The sequence below is a fragment of the Schistocerca cancellata genome, chromosome 6, assembly GCF_023864275.1.
Source record: "Schistocerca cancellata isolate TAMUIC-IGC-003103 chromosome 6, iqSchCanc2.1, whole genome shotgun sequence".
Taxonomy (NCBI): Eukaryota; Metazoa; Arthropoda; class Insecta; order Orthoptera; family Acrididae; genus Schistocerca; species Schistocerca cancellata.
The window spans coordinates 130,958,029-130,965,380 of NC_064631.1; positions in this window are offsets into that span (position 1 = coordinate 130,958,029).

Below are 7,352 nucleotides of genomic sequence, written 5' to 3' on the forward strand. Positions count from 1 at the left end.
TCATCATATGGTTTACGAGTGCAGTGCCTTCACAAAATGGCGACAAAGCTAGAAAAGAGTTTTGTGTGTGTTGGAAGACGCGAGATATTTCTCATTGACTATAGTGCAGCATGCATTCAGAATGAGTTATAGAAAAGAAATACCACGTAAACAGAGCACTAGTTGGTCATATCAACAGTTTGGGAACAATCGATGTCTCTACAACAGAGAAGTACTGACTGATCAAGTGTGCCACGTGGAACAGTGGCAGTTTCTTTTGCAGTCCAAAAAAGTCAACGGTCTGTGCAAGCCACAAACTTGAAATATCGCGGCAAACTGTGTAGAAGATTTTGCGACGGTGGTTATATTTCAAACTGTACCGTCTGTAGTTCGTGCAAGAATTGAAACCTCAAGATTATGGCTGGCGTCTTTAATTTTACATCACAATGCAGGAAGCACTTAAGGATAAACATTTCACCTAAAATCTGATACTCAGCGACGGAGCACCCTTCTATTTAACTGGAAAAGTTAAAAACCACAGTGTGAGAATGAGCGATACTGAACATCCACATGAAATTGTGTCGCATGAACGAGATTCACTGAGTTTGATGTTTTCTGTGCCATGTCGTAGACGAAGCTGTATGGGTCGGTCTCCTTACATGAGAGTACTGTAATGGTACCTCTTACCCTGATAGGTTTCAATTGTCACTGTTTTCACTTCTGACTGCTAAGTTCGAGAATTTCATCTTCCAAAAGCTCGGAGCACCCCTCACTGGAGCATAGATTTTCGTCGCTACCTAGACGACGAACTTCTGCATCGCTGGATTGGGCGTCGTGGTGAAGATGATATGGCTCTGTCCCTTTGCCACCTTCCCCCTCCCCTCCCCCCGCCAGTTCGCCTGACCAGACGCCTAGTGATTTTATCCTTTGGGGATATATTAAGAATCGTGTTTATGCATCCCCTCTGCCAAGGACACCGGAACAGCTCAGAGAAGACGTCAGTGTTGCTGTGACGACCATTGACAGGTTGCTGTAAGGGGTGGAAGAAACTTTACTACCACTTGGACGTGTCTTGTGTGACCAGAGGGATACTCAGAACATTTGTAGAACGTTAAATGCAAACCGAGTGAATTTATGGTCATATTCGTGTATCAATCATACTTTATATGCAATAATTTGCCAAATATATACCTTCGAAAACCTATGAGTCATTTGTAGTACGAATACATTTCGAGAACTTCTGGACACCACCTTGTATGTTTACTCAGGTCTGTGTTCCATTCAAAGACTGTCCTGGGCTGGAAGAAGACTCTTCATTACATTAAACAAACAGTTTGGTGTCTGTAAATTATCTTTATAACATCCGACTTCAATCAAAACTATACTAGATAATAACTGGTTTTTGACATGTGACAAGATAACTCATAAAATTCTGATTCCTCATTCATACATGTCAATATGCACATCCCAGTGGCACCGAAGAACGTACAGACTGCATTTAATTTCGCTCCACGTAGGGAAAACTGTTGTACCTTAGAACCATTTTCAGACTTTCTTGTTTCATTTTTAAATGATGACATTCACTTTCTGTGTACTACAGTGTTTGCCGCACGGGATTAGCCGAGCTGTCTGTGGCGCTGCAGTCATGGACTGTGCGGCTGGTCCCGGCGGAGGTTCGAGTCCTCCCTCGGCCATGGGTGTGTGTGTTTCTCCTTAGGATAATTTAGGTTAAGTAGTGTGTCAGTTTAGGGACTGATGACCTTAGCAGTTAAGTCCCATAAGATTTCACACACATTTGAACTACAGTGTTTGCCTGAAATTGTAAAAGTTGCTTTGAAAAACGAGAGTTTTTCCAAATGTGGAAATGTACCTGGGAACAAACATTCTTTTGAAATTTAAAAGTGTTGCAGTCGGGAAAATCTTGTCAATATTTTATTTAATAGTCTAAGGTTTTCATATTATTTGCTGTTGACTCTTGACGAACTATCCTTATGATGTTGTCCATGACTATTATGAAGAGTAACGGAGAGAGCACACTTCCTTACCGAACCCCTCTGTCTGTTATAAACCATTCTGATTTCTTGCCATCCATTACAACGCTATTCAGGCGTTTGTTATACCTGTTTCTAATTCTGCGTTGTATTCCTATTCACTGTTCCACTCAATTCAGACCTTGCCATATCACTTCCCTTCTGACAATGTTGTAATCGTCTTTTAAGTCTATGAATCTAAGTTGGAAAAGTCATCGACAGATGTGCCCGTAACTACAGGCAAGCCCCAGGGAAGTGTATTGGCAGTCCTTGATGATCATACTGCATATCATAGAGAACTGGCAGACAACATTAATAGTGACATATGACTTTTCACAAAAAATGTAGCTATCTACAATGTTGTAGTGTCTGAAAAACTTGCTGAGATTGTAAGCCATGTCTTGATAAAATTTCAAAGTGGCTAAGGACTGACAACTTGCTTTAAATATTTAGATTTATAAAATTCTGCACTTCGTCAGATGAGTAAACATAGTGCAGAAGTCATCCGATCAAACTGCGGTACTTCCTTTGCGAGACAAAGTCTGTTAAATCATTCATTTGTTTGGAAGTAGTTGGTATCTCTGTTATCGCTGGCGCACATGACTTGCAAGTCGGGCACATGTTGCCTTCCTGTCTCTCTCGCTTCTCGCTCTCGCGCTCTCTCTCTCTCTCTCTCTCTCTCTCTCTCTCTCTCAGAGTCAGGCCGTTTTATCAGATAACACTTACTACAAGGGCAGGCAGCCAGCTTGCTGATTAATATGACGTAAGGATTCCGAGCCACGTGCTGTCGTAGTTCTGACTCGCTATTTTGCGACGTGATAAGCTCACGTTGTGATCATCGAGGCACTTGGCAGTCAATTCATAAAAACTGGACGTATATCTGCCGAAACAGCTGCGTGAAACACCACAAATACGTGAACTGTTCCATGAATTTCGGAACATAGGCTGTGTTCGATCTTTGCGAATTATCTTGAAGCATACTATCTATTGACTAGTAGTTAGCAGAGATTCAGAAAACACCGCCCTTGTGTAAGACAACTAGCTCTTTATTATCACGAATTAATGACAGCTGTTGACAGGGTATCTGAAATTGGTTTCATGTTTCCAAATTTGTGGTAACGTTCCTCACAAGCCGCTTCCAATCAAGTTGATCGGCAATAGAGTATCGTCCCAGTTGTACGACTGAATACGTGATATAAGAAAGGACGGTAAATGACGGACAGTCTTCGAGTAAAACGGATGTGGTATCTGTAGTTCCCTAAAAAATTACTACAGGTCCTCTGCTGTTCTTAATGTACATAAATGATTTAAGGGACAATCAGAGCAACCATCTTCCATTATTTGCGGATGATACTGTCAGTTACCGTCTAGTAAAATCATCAGAACACATAAAGGCAATTGCACAATGATTCAGACAAGATAACCGTATGGTGCGGCAATAGAGCCTAAATAATGAAAACTATGAGTTCGTCAACACAAGTACTGAAAGTAATCTGTAGTTACACCATAAATCTCACAGTTCTAAAGGCTGTCAATTCAAATAAATACCTAGGAATAACAGATAGGAACAAATTAAACTGCAACGATCAAGTACCTAATGTTGTGGAGAAGCAGAACCAAAGACGGTATTTTATTGGCAGAAGACTAACAAATAAACTAACAGACTGCCTGCACTACGAATATCAATCTTCTGCTTGAGTATTGCTATATAGAATAAGATCCTTACCAGACAGGATAGACGGAAGTCATCGAAAAAGTTCAAAGAAGGACAGTTCGTTTTGTATTATCGGTGTATAGACGAGAGAGTGTCACTGATAGGATGCGTAAGTTGGGGTGGCAATAACTAAAATAAAAGCGTTTTTCGTTGCGGGGGTATCTTTCCAGAAATTTCTGCCTCCCTATTTCTCTTCCAAATGGGAAAATATTTTACTCAGCCCACCTACATAGAAAGACATGATCATCGTAACAAAATAAGGAAAATCGGAGCTCACACGGATATAATTTTTCCCCCGCACGCTGTTCCAGAATGGAATGGCGCAGAAGTATTGTGAAAGTGATTAAATGAACCCTCTGCCAGGTCTTAAGTGTAAATTGTGAAGTAGAAGGCAGTTTAAATCTCTGTAATAAATTGAGGTCCCAGGATCCGACGTAGTCCTTCTCCAGTTCTACATAGAATTCGCCAGAGGCCTAGCCTCGCCTTCGCCAAAAGTTAACTGTAGATCCCTTCGGTTTACTGGCAGTATACTGGGAAGATTCAGTGAGTCTACTAAGGGGATCGCTTACAAAACACGCATGCGACCCATCCTAGGTTACTACTTAGCTGTGTGTGATCTGTAGCAAACAGGGCTAACAAGGGACACTGAACTTATACCATGAAGAGCAGCACGAATGGTAACAAATTTGCTCGACTCATGGGAGAGGGTCAAGGAGATTCCAAAAAACCCTAAACTGGCGAACGCTTGATGGTAGACGCCACATATTTTGCGAAAGCCTACTCATAACGTTCCAGGAACCAGTAACCTGTGAAGAATTAACTCGCAAACCGCATATCAGACTTTTGCGATAAAAGTGGCACAACGATAAACGTCCCGTTTTCCATAGATCACGAAAAACATTTTTGGCCATAATAAAACGCTATAGATACAAATAAATTTATCAGCACTAACCACAATGGATACGACTTCAGGATCAAATGATGTTTCAGTCATTTCTAACATTAACCCCAAAGAACTGCCCTTTGTTTTAGTTATGTCACTTTTTGTGTCTTGCTCAACTGTTGATTATTTGGAGTCCTGATTCCTTTCTAGAATAAAACGTTTACATATGTAACTTTTAATATGCAAATTGGCTTATTAATAATGTTTTATTTCTAGTAATGTATCGCACTGCATGGGATAGAATTTGACCAGTAGATTTATGGTGTCCTTTGCTGCAAACCCGTAACGTTTCTGGCACTCACATGTGCTTATTAAATCCCATAACAAATTCATATGTGTAAATCAAATGGCAGTATCATATAGTGTTATGGAAGTCTAACATTAATTAGACACTAAAATGATTGAATCATAATGAACAGTTCAAATATTCAAGAAATACTTACAACGTCTTTGTAATAAGAATTACAATATGTTCTTGTTGTTTTCACACAGAAGAAACTGATTTGAGCCAGCTTTAACCAATTTACTTTTTTACCCACATGTAACAGCATAAATGTCACTTCTATCACTGCTTCAGAATTGACAGCAGTAAAAATTGATACTATTTGATTATAGGATTTCACTATGGATGATGAGTTTCTAGGACAGTGTAGCTCATGAATTATTTTATTATGTTCTTCCTTTGGTTCCTCATCATTTGGATTTGCCATGTGGGCTTCGAATACATTCCAAATTAGCAAGACATCCATCATTTTTACTAAGGTTCAATATGACAGGCGTACACTAATGGTCACATCATACTTCTACATGAAAAGAGAACAAAAAAAGAAATGTACGTATATTCGTAAAAACTGAAACAACTTAAATGATCCTGAACTACCTCTCCAAAACCTACAAAACTGAGTATGTTAGAAAATAATTCCTCTAACGTGAAGCAGCTGAAAATATCATCACTGTATCATCACAAATAATGCAGTTCATACTATAGTCAAAAGTATCGTGTCTACTCTGAGAACTAACAGTGGCTAAATTAGAAAACTACAAACTTTTTAAGGTGGAAACGCAACTTTTCAGTTTATTCATTAACTGAGAAAACTCGAAGTTCAGTTAAATGATTTTTGAAACTGGGAGCAATCCATATTATTTAACCGTTCTACGATTACCATGGACGACTAAAGTGACTCAAATAAAAACATCACGCTGTTTTTTTGTGACTTCAATCCTAACGAACGACACAAAAAATAACACTGTTTTGAACTTTGTAACAACGATCCGATCGCTATGGGATTCAATAGTCAACTAGCAAAGCAAAGTTATAAGAACGTTCCCACTCAAAACAATTGCTGTGACACAATTGTCTTCTAACGGACAAATTATGAAATTATAGAAATACACTTTTCATGACTGGTCGGTTATCATTTCTTCAACGCTGTCACATAAAACCTCAAGAATTAAGATTATTGAATTGTGTCACTTGGGTTGCGAGGGATCGATAAGTGTGGCTCCCATATGGACCGCAAAGTCATGACTTAAACACGCACAGAGGGATTTAAGCATTCTTTCTTCCTGCGCTACATATGCAAATGGACCGGGAAGAAGTTTTCATAACGGGTACCACGAGAAGTACCCTCTGCTATGCACTTCACAGAGTACATGTATGGATGTAGACACACAAAATACGGCAACACAGGAACTTCTCTCTTGGAAAAGGAGACTGTTTTAGATGCTGCGTGTGTTTAGTACATAAGTGCTTCAAGAAAATGTTCTTCATTTTGGCTAATAATATTTCAGTTATGCCGCGCGGGATTAGCCCAGTGGTCTCAGGCGCCGCAGTCATGGACTGTGCGGCTGGTCCCGGCGGAGGTTCGAGTCCTCCCTCGGGCATGGGTGTGTGTGTTTGTCCTTTGGATAATTTGGTTTAAGTAGTGTGTAAGCTTATGGACTGATGACCTAAGCAGTTAAGTCCAATAACATTTCACACACATTTGAACATTTGATTTCAGTTATGAGCTTGTGGAATTGCTGGTGAGAACTGTCTGTTATGCGGTGTTATTTCTAGTCTTTAGTGTTATTAGTTTTCAAATATCAGCTGCATATAAGTTTTTCATATACGAGTAGATAATCTTAATGGGTGAGAGAACAGACAAATCTCCGTACCGGTACTTGAAAACCGTTTTTATTCCTGTGCGGCCATTTGAGCTGGTGTACTTCCTTTCCAAGACAGTATTTATCAGCGCATTCCTCCCGTTTTGTTTACAAGAGGTTGAGAACCTTGAGTTGGCATTGCTGGACTGAATGACTCGCAACTCCCACACTTGTTGTTTTACTGTCTCTCTCTCTCGCTGAGTTCTCGCTGTCTCTCTCTCTGTCTCTGTCTCTCTCTCTTTCTCTCTCTTTCTTATGCAAGGTCAGACGATAGTAACAGATAACGCTGAGTCCACGGGCCGGGCGCCAACATGCTGATTAATATGACACACAGATTTACCGGCACTCGCATTCTTAGTGCTGACTCGCCATTTTGCAACATGATGTGGCATCAGCTGCTAAGTATTTCGTCATTCGGTTACCGTTGTGAGCTGGCGGCTATTCACAACATTTCTTACACATCTTCAACTGTAAAAGAAAAAAATGTCCTGTCAGCTGAGGACTCTGAACTCCAATATCGTGAAACATGTTCACTGATATT